This window comes from Chrysochloris asiatica, unplaced genomic scaffold, assembly GCF_000296735.1.
Source record: "Chrysochloris asiatica unplaced genomic scaffold, ChrAsi1.0 scaffold00020, whole genome shotgun sequence".
NCBI lineage: Eukaryota > Metazoa > Chordata > Mammalia > Afrosoricida > Chrysochloridae > Chrysochloris > Chrysochloris asiatica.
Genome location: NW_006408538.1, coordinates 18,331,826 through 18,346,932, shown reverse-complemented (window position 1 = coordinate 18,346,932; position 15,107 = coordinate 18,331,826).

The window sequence follows — 15,107 nt, the reverse complement described above, 5'->3', positions numbered from 1 at the left end:
GCCTGAAATCCAGTCACATTCTCAATCTCTGGTATCCCTTAGCCTGGACACCATTTTCTTTTCTTTTTTTAAGAATCATATGGATTAATACACGCATTTTTTCCGCAAATATTTCTACCATGACTATAGGATGACCAAACACTATTAAACACAAAAACAACAAATTGAAGAAAAACTTCCTAGGTATGTTACCTGAGCCAGAAAATTTTAATTTGTGTTGCATTTTATATTGTATTTAATTTCCAAACTGAATCAGCAATTTAATACCAAAAGAATCTAAGCACTTAATATGAAATAATCATTGACCACTTCCATTAATCCAGTGGGGGAGTAAACTCATGTGCTCATTAAAGTATTTACTGATTGTTTGTCCATGGCTAGATTGTTCACTTTTAAAGTATTATTGTAGTATAGTATAAAAAGGATACGGGAAAATAATATAGTAAAACCTACGAAAGTCAGAATCTCTGACACCAGTCAGAGAAGGAAAATTCACTGGGTGTGTATGAGGTGTTGTTAAATGTTGTGGAGTAGGTTCTAATTCATAACAATTCAGTGTAGGGTTTCTGAGGCTTTCCATCTTTTGCAGTAGCAGAAGGCTTCATCTTTCCCCAACTTTTATGAGGTTGTTGTTGTTAAGTGCCGTCGAGTCTGTATAGGGTTTCCAAGGAGCAGCTGGTGAGCTTGAATCACCAATCTTGCAGTTCAAACTGACTTTGCAGTATGATGCATAGGCCCACAGCGCCACACCAGGACTCGCTTATGTAGGATTCATAATAGAGAGTGATAAAACACTGATAAGAAAGAAAAAAAAAAAAAGCTAAAACTACACTCTGTCAAAGGTGGGAAGCTTTTGAGACTCAGACAAACAAGGTGGTCCAGTCAAATTTCAGGTTTCAATGTATTACCAATAAGTTGGAATTCTACTTGATGGTGATGGTGTTTAATAGGGTCCCTGGAGCTGCTAGTAGATTCGAACTGCTGACCTTGTGGTACACAATTTTCTTTTAAAACATCTTTGCTCAAAAAGATTTCTCACATTTGAATATCATAGTACACAGGGTCACATATTGGAAGCAGAGTTGCCTATACTGTTCATAGACATCTTTAGTTTGTTTTATTGTACTTTAAAACTCTGGAGAGGTAGTCCTTTTAGATGGGGTTTATAATCTCCAGTGGGTCCTAATCCTGCTACTAGTTATTGTTTTGCACTAGGTAATTTTCTCTTTTTTTGTACTCAGTGTCTTTTTTTTTAAAAAACTTTTTATTGTGAATTGAGTGAAGGTTTACAGAGCAGATCATAAGTTTTACATTTGACAAATCATACACTTCATTTCATTTTAATGACTGCAATCCCCTTCGTGTACCATCAGTTAACAGTAATTACTTCTATTCTTTAATTTCTTTGGTTAATATTACTTGCCTAACCTCTGCAGCCATCTGAGTGAGCAACTTCAAGGGTTTCTTTTACACCACCGCCTCCATCCCCAGGGCCTTTCCCTTAAATCAACTACATAGCTCACTCCCTAATATAGAATCTAGAGCAGGGGTAGGGAATGTCAGGCCTAAGGGTATATGTTGTTGTTAAGCGCCATCGAGTCTGTTGGTTCCGACCCATAGCAACCCCCCAAGAGCAACCCTATATAATGTTTCTGAGGAGCGACTGGTGAGCTTGAACCGCCAACGGTGTGGTTCAAATCGACTTTGCAGTCCAGTGCATTAACCCACAGCACCACACTAGGAGGCCCTCAAAATCATTTGAACTGGCCCTGCCAAAGTAATGCAGTTTCAACCATCACGTTGGTGGTAGTGTGCCATGGAATCGATTCCAACTCAAAGCGACCCTGTACAGGGTTTCCGAGGCTGTAAATCTTTATGGGAGCAGAAAGCCTCATGTTTCTCCCTGTGAAACAACTGGTAGTTTGGAACAGCTGATCTTGAGGTTAGCAGCCCGATTTCTAATCTTGACGCTACCACTATGAGCTCCTTAGGAATGAGTAAATTAAATGTTTGACCAAATAAAGCAGGCTAATTTTTAAGTTGATAATTTTTTATGGCCCACAAATGATGTTATATATTTTGGCCAAACGAATTTTCCCCACCTATGCTCTAGAGCTACTGGTAGCGTAGTGGTTACGAATCGGGCTGCGAACCTTAAGGTCAGCGGTTCGAAACTACCAGCTGCTCCGTGGGAGAAAGATGAGGCTTTCTACTCCTGTAAGGATTTACACCCTCGGAAACCCTGTACAGGGTCGCTATGGGTCGGAACCGACTCGACGGCACTTAACAACAACAACAACAACATGCTCTAGAGCTACTGGTAGCGTAGTGGTTACGAGTCGGGCTGCGAACCTTAAGGTCAGTAGTTCGAAACTACCAGCTGTTCCGCGGGAGAAGATGTATCCGTAGAGTGGCAAGTAGTAGGTGCAAAGGTCAAATGAGGAAAAACATCCAAAGCTAAACACCTAGGCTTATGTCCAATTTTATTCTTTTTAACTTTTGCTTCTTATTTTGGTCTGGCGAACTGATGGAGGTGGAACACCCTTGGATAAATATTTATGTGAAGTGGTTTACAAACTAGGTTACGGAGAAGAACGCATGAAAACGTTTTCATTAACACTTTTTGAAGGAAAAGAATGAGAGGATGGGAAAGTCACTTTCTGGCCTGCCCTCTTCCATCTCTAACTCTGCATGCAGAGGGAAAATATCGGGGAAAGTTAATTTCAGCTAAAGACAGCACTGCTTTAAGTTTGAGACAGTTTGGAAAGAGAAAGCCACATTCTTAAAGTTATCCCAGTGTACGGTCCCCACACTAACTGTCCCCAAGCCCAGATCATCCGCCAGCAACTGTTTCCAGACTCTCGGGCCAGCTAAAGTGTCAAACTCGCCCTCGCTCCACCTCCAAAACCTGCTAGGCCACCGTGAAGTGCCTTGCGGCCGCCATCTTAATTAAAAACCTAAAACCCACTATCGCGAGACATACTTTCCCGTTTCTAGCCTCACTGTTCACTTTGCAGCGAAAGGCTTTTCTCGGCGGTTCTCGCTGTAACGGATGAAAAGTGTCGCGAGAACTGGTTGCCTTGGCTCCCTGTAGCTATAGCAGCCGCGGCGGTTAAGGATGCGGCGGCAGGAGCGGTGAGTGCGACACCCTCAGGGGGGCGGGGCCGGAGGTAACGGGGTGCAGGGGGAGCTCCTGGGGAGGGGGCGGAGAAGACCGGGTCGCGGGAGCACAGGACCCAAGTGTGACGTGTGGGGAAGGACACAGGTCCCGTGGGCACAGGGGCAGGGTGCCGGTCTGCGCTGGGGCACGCGGGAAGGGCTCGAGCCGCTCGGAGGTCCAGGAGACGGTCCCGGGTGCACTGACGTCCTAGGGGCAGGGGCCAGAGAGCAGAGGGGTGTGTGTGTAGGGAGCATGGGGCTTACCGGGACTTGGAAGTGTGTAAAAGGACCGGGTTACATCGGGGAAGAAATAGGAAGAAACGGGGTACAGCGAGAAGGCGGGTACGTTGAATGGGGCCATAGAGGTTGGGCCCGGTTTGGTTTGCGCTATTTAATTTGTGGGGTGGTTGAGAGGGGGTATCGGGCCATCGGATCTAGGTCCTAAATGTGTGACGGGAATGGTGGTGTCCTGGACCTTCACTGCCCATCACCTCAAAAGACATGCCCCACAGACTCCCTGAGTTGTGGAAAGAGGGTTCTGGGGCACCAGTATTAGCTGGGAAGCTTCTTTCCAGACTGAGTAGGATAATGAATGATTGCTGCTCTAAAATAAAACGTGGGCTTGGGGCTGGAGAAAGAAATTCTTGAGAGAAAAAACTTGAAGTGTGTTTCTTCCGGAGCGTATTGAGTTGGAAGAAAGGGGTGTGTGCTAAGATCACGTTTCTTTCCAGATTCATTCAAGTGTAGAATTCCTTTACGGTGCACTTAGGAGACTTATATATGCAGTGCAAAATCAGTTTAGATAAATATAGTGAAACCTTCCTCAAATATAACTTAAAAGCCAAGAAGAGTGTTTCTATTGCAGCAGGCGGCTGAACACTAAATCTAGTTTTAGTTACGTGAATATATAACCTAATGCTACCAGCGTGTTCCTATTCTGGTTATTTGCCTTTTTAGAAGTAGATGGAGTTTTATTTTAGGAGACAGAGTAAGTTTTGAGTATCTGTTGTTGCGGAAATAAAAGGTTCCTATGACTTAAAATCACTGAAAGGGCAAAATATTTAGCCTCTGAGTCGCTCTGACTGATTTCTGGAGGAATGTTTGGACCACTTTGCCTTTTGACTCTTGATATTTCTAGTGAAAACAATGACTTCAAATTCAAGCATTAAAATAATATTTATATTTCAATATGTAGATACCAGCTTTCTGATACATTTTCTCACTATCTTTCAGAGGTATAAATTTGCAAGAGATAACCACTTGATTATGTAACTGGTTAATTCCAGATCGATGTCTACAAATTCATTATTGGAATAATAATGGCTTATAAATTCTTATTTAGCTAGCTTTGATGTTGTTATTAATTTAGTCCATTTATTTAGTGTGTTACATTAAAACCTTTTATTTATGTCAGTAGCTAAACTTTAAAGTAGAAATGCTTTCTGAGGCAAGACAAAATGGTGTGTTGCTGAGTCCAGAAGATTTCTGCATGAATCCATCAACAGTGTCTTAGTGTTCATGGGGAAAAAGGATTAATATATTTATTTACTCATTCACCAAACATTTATTGAGACGTTTGGAGCCTACTGAAACTGGCAGCTAACAATACAACATTATATGTCTGACTACTAAGCCTTTAGGAGACAAATTCAAGTAAGATGATACTGATCTGTGTTTTGTTGTAGATCAGAGCCAGAAGGGGAGCATGAGAGAGTAACAAATAATTATAATATAATAAGCATAATATATGGACACAAAGGAATATGAAGTCAGGTTCTGACTCTGGGGAATTTATATAGTTGACTTAATGAAAGAAAATACAATTTTTAAAATCACAGATACCCAAATTCTAACCTGCATATAGGGGAACATTGTGGCTCTGTAGAATAAGCACTGGACTGCTAATTACAAGGTTGGCTGTTGGAGCCCACCAGTCGCTTCTTGGGAGAAAAATGAAGCTTTCTGCTTCTGTACAGATTTACAGCCTTGAAACCAGGGTCACAATGAGTCGGAACTGACTCAATGGTATTTAACAACAAACTATATAGCATTATATATAACATAGTAAGTTTCTCAAAGAAATATATATAAGTTAGAATGTAACATGATGAAAAAATTCACTGCTCAGTTAATAATTATCTTCTGATACTCATTAATATTACTGAGCATTAAGTCACCAACAATAATAATGTTGTTAAGTGATGTTGAGTCAGTTCCGACCCATAGTGACCCTGTACAGGGTTTCCAAGGAGCGGCTGGTGGTTTGAATCGCCGACCTTGTGGTTCAAATTGACCTTGTGGTTCAAATTGACCTTGCAGTCTAGTGCATTATCCTGTAGCACCACACCAGAACTCCAATAATAATAGTAACTAACTTTATTGAGTACTTATTAATATACAGGCACACAATCTCATTTTTATAATCTTCTGTGGCTGGTAGTAATATTCAGTTTGTAAACTTGTTTTTTCTGAGAGTACAAGTATAAACCAACTTGTAATTCAGTGACCTTGAGTACATTCTTCAAGTTATATGACCATTCTCATCTTATTTTCTGAATTGTCTTTCCTTATTATCATGAACTCACTGCTCCCTTCAGTTTCCTTTCTAATCTTTCAAGTTGTTGTCAGTTTTTTCCCATATAATTATATCTTAAGATAGTACAATGCTCAATCAAGACAGACATTCTTTACTACTGTATTTTTCTACCACCCGAATAAATAATGTATACACTCATAAGTTGTTGTTAAGTGCCATCAAGTTGGTTTCTGTATAGGGTTTCCAAGGAACGGCTGGTGGGTTTGATAGTTCACATTTGTAGTCCAGTGCTGATCCATAGCGCCACACCAGAAGTCTGTACATACATATACTAGGTGGAAATGATGAAATTATGCTAAAAAGTTCTGACTTAGCAGGCCCATGCATACACTGCGCATGTCTCATGACATTTCCAGAAGTGAATTTTAGCCTCATTCATCTTCGTTTAATAGTCTAAAAATGTTAATCTTGAACATATTTGTATAATAACTGGTATATCCATGGCCAAGAAGTCATGGATCAAGTTTGGTTATATTTTGGTAATCTGAAATAACCAGGTGAAACTGTGCATTTGTTCTAGTATGTGGTAGAATCCTTGTAACTGATCTGCCCCCTCCCACCCCCCAGTACCGGGTGCCGGAGATGAGTGGAGGGTCTGATGGAGTGCTGCTGCACAAGGGGACGTCACAGTTTGAATAGGAACTGGTTCCTCAGTAACTGCGCGTAACTGCGCGTTGTTTCCCTGAGCGTGGTCACACTGTTCCACCCAGCTGGCCCTGGGTGACCAGTCTGACCCCATCACATCTGAGCAAGGGTCTACACCCTCAGCTGTCGTGTTTGCCCTGTGGCGCCCACACAGGCCAGAAATCAAAGGGCTGCCCACCGGAATGCTGCAGAGGGCCAATCAGATTGGCCTCTTAGGGTGGAAAAATTGAGTTCTTCTTGCATTGGAACAAGCAATTTGCAGAGTTGGAAAAGAATCCTGCCAGGAGAGCAGCTGCTTTAGAAATTGAAGGGTAGACTGGTGAGGGTCTGCTGCCGGGAACCAAATCATAGCAATAGGCACCAAGTCAAAGACAGGCAGAACGTGAAATCCTTTGAACAAAAAGGAAAAAAAAAAAAAGGCATTGACGTCATCTACATGTAAAAAAAGGATATAGTGAGCTTATTGAAGCATTTTATGGAGCTGTGTGTTAAGCAAAAACATTTGAAGCCTGCTGTTTGCATAAAATATGTAAATTAAACTAAACTTTATTTGGTTTTAAGAAGACTTCAGGGATATTTTTGGTTTAAGATTTAAAAGATTTTCTCAGGGCACAAGTTTCAGATATTTATCTAGTCAATATTAAATTTTAAAGATAAAATGGAGACATAACAAGTTAAGGAAGTTACCAAAAATCATTTGTTGTTGTTAAGTGCTTTGAAGTCAATTCTGACTCAGAGTAACCCTGTGTAGGGTTTCCAATGCATTAAATCTTCAAGGGAACAGAAAGCTTCATCTTTATCCTTCAGAGTGGCTGGTGGTTTCAATCCACTGACCTTGTGGGTCTCAGTCCAATGCCTATTGTATGAAGATACTGCGCTCCCCTGCCGGAGATCATAGATCTAGTAAATGAAAGATTAGGAATTGGCGTTGGAAGTTTTGTAACTCTAAAAACCCATGCCTTTAAATATTCTTCCTTTCTTTTGTAAGGAGGGAGTCTTGGTATTGGCACTGGGGGTGGAAGTAGAAAGTTTGGAGGTGGAATTGGCCAGGAGGCCAGAATTCATTGCTGGGAGGAGATAAATTTATGGCTAAGACTATCTCTTTATTTTTTAGGTGTAAATATGGTAAAATATATAACAAAGAGTGTGCCTTTTTAACCCTTTTTAAGTGTATAATTACTTGACCTTAATTCCGTTCACTGTGTTGTGCTGCCAACATCACTATCTATTTCCTCAAGTTTTATATTACCCCATACAGAAACTCGCTACCCATCAGCACCAACTCCTATTGTATTCCCCCCAAGTTGCTGGTGGTGGTGGTGGTGTGCCATTGAGTCAGTTCTGACTCCTAGCGACTCCTTATAGGGTTTGTGAGACTGTAAATTTTTATCAGTGCAAAAAGCCTCCTCTTCTATGGAGTGACATCATGGTGGATTCAAACTACTGATCTTGAGGTTAACAGCCTGATGCTTAAGCCACTACACTACCAGGGCTCTTTCAAATCTCTGGTAACCATGAATAAACTTTTGTTTGTAGGCTTTTGCCAATTCTAGATATTTAATATAAGTGGGATCATATAAATTCGGCCTTTTATGTCTGACTCATTGCTGCCAGCATATTGTTTGGTAGGTTCATTGTGTTGTATCATGTATAAGAATTCAATTTTTCTTTATGGTTGAATAATATTCTGGATATATCACATTCTGTTGATTCATTCATTTGTTCATGGACATTTATATTGTTTCTACCTTTTGGCTATTTTGAATAATGCTGCAATGAACATTGGTGTATATGTTTTTGAGTCTCTGCTTTTAAATCTCTTGCATATATAGCTAAGAGTGGCATTGCTAGGTCATATGCTGGGCATTTTCTTGACTATTGCTTCCATGAGTGTTGATAGTGATTCCAAGCAAAATGAAGTCTTTAACCACTTCAGTCTTTTCTCCATTTATCCTGATGTATTTATTGATCCAGTGGTGAGGATTTTTTTCTTCTTCTTTATGTTGAGATACAATCCATACTGAAAACTGTAGTCTTTGATCTTCATCAGTAAGTATTTTAAGGTTTCTTAACTTCCAGCAAGCAAGGTTGTGTCATCTGCATATCAAGGATTGTTAATGAGTCTTCCTCCAATCCTGATGCCAGGTTCTTCTTCATATAATCCAAGTTCTTGGATTATTTGCTCTTCATACAGATTGAATAAGTATGGTAAAAGAATACAACCCAGGCACACACTTTTCCTAATTTTAACCACTTAGAGTCTTCTTGTTCTGTTCGAGCGACTCCTTCTTTCTTGGTCTATGTACAGGCTTCTCATGAGTACAGTTAAGTTTTCTGGAGTCGTCATTCTCCACAATGTTGGCCATTGTTTGTCATGATCCACACAGTTCAAGGCGTTTGTGTAGTCAATCAAACACATCTTTCTGGTATTTCCTGCATTTAGTCAAGAAATAAAAAGATGTGTTGCATTAGGCAAATCTGCTGCTCAAGCCCTCTTTCAAGTATTCAAAAGCAAAAATGTCAGTTTGAAGACTTAGGTGTGCCTGACCCAATCCCTGGTATTTTCAGTAGAGTCACATGCATGTGAAAGTTGGATAGTGAATAAGGAAGACTATAGAAGAATTGATGCATTTGAGGTATGGTGTTGGAGGAGAATATTAATAGAAGTACCATGGACTGTTAGAAGAGCAAATAAATCTGTGTTGGAGGAAGTCCAGGCAGAATTCTCCTTAGAAGCCAGGATGGTGAGACTTTGTCTCTTATACTTGGGGCATCTTATCAGGAGGGACCAGTCCCTGGAGAAAGACATCATGCTAGGTAAAGTGGCAGTTCAGTGAAAAAGAGGAAGAACCCCAATGAGATGAATTGGCACAAGGACAGCTGCAGTGGACTGAAGCTTAACACCGATTGTGAGGATGGTGCACGACCAGGCAGCGTTTTGTTCTGTTGTGATGAGGTCACTAAGAGCCGGAACCTAAGAACAACAATAACAATATGGCAATCCTTTGTTTAACTTTGTGAGGAACCACCAAACTGTTTTCTCATTGTGCTACACCATTTTCCATTCTCACTAACATAGGTACCAGTTCCTTTACATCCCCACAAACACTTATTTTTGTTTTTCTGATAATGGCCATTCCGGTAGGTGTGAGACTGTAGGAGTCTCTTTTAATTTATAGATTTTTCTCTCAAATACTTATGTTAGGTATGGGGAACTAATTCAAATAGTAGCATAATGCTAAATATGAGGTTTGTATTATTATATGGAGAATTGAGTAAATTACCATATTCATGCTGTGTATAATTGTATAGGGAGCTATGCTTGGGAAAATAAGTAGTAACAAGAAATTGTTATAATTTGTAAGCTTTCAGAGAATAATTATTTTAGTAGTGGAAATGATTATATTCATGCATAAGGCAAATGTTATTACAACAGATTTTTAGGGGTTTAGTCAAACAGTTTTGATACTATAGTTATTTTATATTGAGAATATTTATACATATTGCATATATCTGTTTTTAATTAAAAAAATTTTTTGTCCTATATTATAAGGTTTAAAATCCAGTTGTCTGATTAGAATTCAATTTTCATATCTTATGATATCTTATTATATACGGTTACGAATCGGGCTGTGAGCTGCAAGGTCAGCAGTTCGAAACTACCAGCGGTTCCGTGGGAGAAAGATGAGGCAATCTGCTCCCGTAAAGATTTACAGCCTCGGAAACCCTGTGTAGGGTCGCTATGAGTCGGAACCGACTCCACGGCACTTAACAACATATATTTTAAAGTTTTTATTGTGAAATAAATAAAGGTTTACAGACAAGATAACCAGTTTTCCATTTAACAAATCATGCACTTTGTTTCATTTCCATGATTACAATCCCCTCTGCACAGCAGTTATCCCACTTCATCCCTATGGTTCCTAGTTCCTTTCCACCCTCCTTCCCATCCCTTCTCAACTTTGTCCTTTGATCCTTTGTCCTGTTAACTCTTTTGATGTTGAGCATACGGTACTAATGTTGTCCCTCCTGTATACCTATCTATTGCTTGGCTGGGCCATGCAGGTGGTTGAAGGCAGTAGTCTCAGGTTTCTCCAGTTTCTTTCTGACCAGCAAGCCTGGTGTTTTTTGTAATCTTTGGTTTCCCCCCACATTTTATCATACTCTATCCAGGACCTTCTAATGTGATCTCTTTCAGAGCAGTTGGTTGTGGTAGCTAGGCACCATCTAGTTCTTCTGGTCCCAGAATCCTGGTGGCTGATGCTCACCTGCTCTGTTGGTCCTTTGGAAGAAGTGATTCCAAGCATCTTCAGTTTTCATCACTCATCTTTCTTCTGCCGCCTATGGAGAGACCAACAGTTGCACCTTAAACAGCTGTCATGAGCTTTTAAGATCCCATTTAGATGTAGAACATTATCTTTGTGGGCTATGTTAGTATTGTTTTTGCTTTTAAAATCTAAGTGTTAATGATAAATGCCATTAATGAAGGGCTGATACATAGTTCTAGACTTCATTAAATGTTTAGGGGTCAACTAATTCAATCAATTCATTTTATATTGAGAAAGCTAAAGCCTAGTCTAAATGATTTGTCCAAAATTGCACAGTTACATAACATCCAGGAATCCTGATTTCCAAGTAAGTATACCATCTACTCTACCGCAAAGCCAAAATAATATATAATAATTGCTATGTAGAGAGTTGGAATCTGGCATGGCACTGTAGGATAGGCACTTAACTGCCAACTACAAGGTTGGTGGTTCAAACCCACCAGCTGCTCATTGGAAACCCTATGTGGAGTCGCTGAGTCAGAACTGACTTGACGGCACTTAACAACAACAACAACGATATAGAGAGTTGGACCCTTGTGTGGCACTGGACTTATAACTGAAAGGTCAGTACTTCAAACCCACCAGCCACTCTTGGAAACCCGATGCAGAGTCGGAACCAGCTCAATGGTATGAGTAGCTATGAGTCGGAACCAGCTCAATGGTACATAGTAGCAGCAACAACATATAGAGAGGAGCATGATGGCTCCATAGGAGAAGCACTGAACTGGAAACCACAAGGTTGGTGGTTTGAGCCCATCAGCTGCTCCCACAAAGATTTAAAGATGCTTACTGACAACAGAAATGTAGAGATCATAGGTGCTTTCAGCTAATTTTGGGATATCAGTGTAGTCAGGAGGCTGTTGATAGATGACAGAGTACAAATTGGTTGTTTTTCTTTTTCTGTACTTCTATTTGGAGTCCTGGTGTGGTGCTGTAGCCTAAGCATTGGGCTGCTAACTACATGGGTGGTGGTTCAAACTCACTGGCTGCTCCTTGGAAACCCTACATACTTGTATTTAGGATAAATGCATTCAGATAATTTATTCAGATGTTTCATATATCTGGTCTATTATATTACTGTTTCATTTTTTTTATGTTTTCAGCTGCATTACTGAGCCAGTTTAATGTTTTCTGCCTAGAAAAACAGGGGATTATGTTGTAATACATAATGTTCTTTAGAAACACAAGCATTCAGATTTGATGGTGAGTCAGTCCTGTCTTTTGAAGCTTTCCCGTCTTCTGTATAGATTTTAGCTGGAATGGTACATGGGCGTGAATGAGATTCTAGTGTTTTCTCTCACCTTTTAACTAAGTGGACTTTGGGACCTTGTAATTTTATTTAGTTTTTTTGGGGGGCATTGAGACATTTTTCCAAGAACGATTTGTTGCTGTTAAGTGCCATCGAGTTGCTTCCCACTCATAGCAACCTTGTACAGGGTTTCTGAGGCTTGTAAGCCTTTATGGGAGCAGAAAGTCTCATCTTTCTTCTGTGGAGTCGGTAGTGGATTTGAACTACTGACTTTAAGGTTAGCAGCCCAGTTTGTAATCCACTGTGCTACGAGGGCAAGAAAATAATTGGAGAGTAAGAGCTTTGAGAGCTGAAAATGGAACTTCTCCTACTCAAAGGTTGAAAATAGAAAGAGCCGTTGATGGTCTGTAAAGAGGATAATACGAGTCCTAGTAGGTAAAGGGTCAGGAGCTAAGTTTCTGTTACGTATTTTTTCTTGCAGTTCTATTTTTTTTTTAATTTAGCAATATACCTTTGAGATCTCTTTAAATTAGTTCATACTTTTTAATATCTAATTTCAGTTTGAACTATTGTAATTTTATTTAACTGTTCTTTTGTTGTTGGACATTTAAGCCGTCCATCAACTGCCCAGATTTTTGCAGTTACCAACAATACTCATATGAATATCCCTTGTTCTTGCCTCTTAGGCTTGTGTTCTAGTGTATTCTGGAGTAAGTATTTAGAACTGTAGAATTGTTGGAGACAGCTGTAGAATTGTTTTGGAGACAACAACCAAGTTGCGCTGTAGACTGTGTGCTACTTTACTTTTCCAACAACAGTTTATTAATGTATTTATATCCCACATACCTGTTGTTGTTAAGTGCTGTCGAGTCGGTTCCGACCCATAGCGACTCTGTATAGGGTTTCCAAGGAGCCGCTGGTGAGCTGGAACCACCAACCTTGCAGTTCAAATGGCTGTGCAGTCTGGCGCATTAACCCACAGCATCACATCAGGTCTCCACATACCTGTTAGCCCTTGATATTACCAATTTTGTACATTTTTGCTAATCTGGTGGGCAAAAAATCATAGTATTGTTTTAACTTGTATTTTCCAGATTGCTTGTGAGTTTGAGCATCTTTTTCTTTATTGCTTATTTATATTTTTGTGATATTGCTCTTTTGATACTTTACTTAATTTTAACTGGATGGTAGTTTTTTATCCCTTGGTAAATGGTTAAGAATGCTTTACACATTTGAGGGGGCTTCAAAAAGTTTGCAGAAAAATTTCATTATCTTTTTTTTTTTCCCCCACTGTCAGTGCATATATTTATTCTTAGTAATCTTCAAAGCATCTATTTAGTGTTTTTTAGAATTGGTTGGAGATGAGTGTTAAACTGTATGTGGAACCAGCCTTTACCTTTTTGAAAATTAGGAAACAGTTGCTAGGTTCTGTGACTGGGTGCCCTAGGATAGCATTGTATTTTATTTTATTTATTTATTTTCTTATTAAATAAATGTTTTATTGTGAATTGTGTGATAGTCTACATGAGAGAACATTAGTCTTACATCCATTCTATCATACTTTGTTTCATTGGCATAGTTACCATCCCATCCATGCATCCTCACCCAACCAAAGGGTGTACCCTGCAAGCCTGCCTCCCCTCCCCAACAGTCCTCAGCCCCTTGCCTCTCTGGATCCCAAGTCCCCAGCCACACCATTTCTTGACGTCGTCTTCTCTGCCTCCATCTCAGGCCTCACTGCTTCTCTAGATAGGATCCCTCTCTCCGCTCTTCTCCATTGATGGTCCCAGGGCCCTCCGCTCCTAGACTGAAAAGTTAATCACACCCCTCCTTGCTACAAAATGTCCACCTTTAGATTTCCAACCCTTACAATCAGTCCTGATATCAATTATTCACTATTGCTTCACAAGAGACCCATCTGTATTTCGTTTCATCAGCCCTTCCTGGACAGACTGGATACTATTCATTGGAGACTCTACCTTCCTCCATGTCCTTTGTATCTGGGTTCCCTCTTGAAAGCTTGTAAGCCAGTCACTTCTTACCTTTGTATCCCTCCCCCCATTTTAGGTAGCCAATGTCCAAGTTGCCCATCCCTGTCTACTCTGTGTGTGGAGGGGGTGGGAATAGTTCTTGCATTCATTATCTTTTGATTCCATTTCCCCACAAACTTTTTGAAGCACCCTTATATATGTGGATAAAAATATGTATTATATATATATGTGTGTTGCAAATGTTTTTCTCCCAATTTGTTGCATTGCTTATAGTATTGGTTGATGTACTAAGATTTTTATTATATTTCAGATAGCTATATGTGCCTAAGGAGCATCGTGGCTCCATACAATAAACACTGGGAGAACCAAAAGGTCCATGGTGTGAGCCTCCCAGCCTTTCCACAGGAGAAAGATAAGGCTTTCTGCTCCAGCGAAGATTTAAAGCCTTGAAAACCTTATACAGGGGTGTTATGAGTGGAACCGACTGGAAAGCTCTTAACAGCAACACTATATGCTTATCTTTTTCTTTATAGCTTCTGAATTTTGAGACTTGCTTAAGAGAATTCTTCCCATCCCAAAATTATAAAAATATTGTACTATGTTTTATTCTAAGACTTTATTTAGCTCTTTATTTTAGTTTTTATGTATTTTGTAAGGTACTCTTTCTTTACAGCTATTCCAAACTTATTTGTTGAATATTCTGTTCTTTCCTCAGTGAAATTTTATCTTCATCATACTCTAAAAAATATATGCATGTATTTGACATTCTGTTCTTTTCACTTGATCTGTCTATTTGTTCCTGTGCCAATACCACAAAGTTTTAATTATGTTTAATCATCAGGTTTACTTTCCATGTTAGGATAAATATAAAATCATGTATTATTTCTTTCAGAACCAGCCTTTCAGGTTTCATAAAAACAAAACCCAATAAAACAGTCTGTTGGGGTTGTAATTAGTTTGTATTGCAGGGAATAATTACTTTACAGGAGAATTTATTGAAGCTTTCCATTCAAGTCTTTTAGAAAATACCCTTCAGGAAAGTTTATAGTGTGCTTAGTATTAGTTTTATACATTTCTAAAAAGTTTTTATTGCAATTGGGATCTTTCATTCCATGATATATACGAAGGAGCTTTAAAAC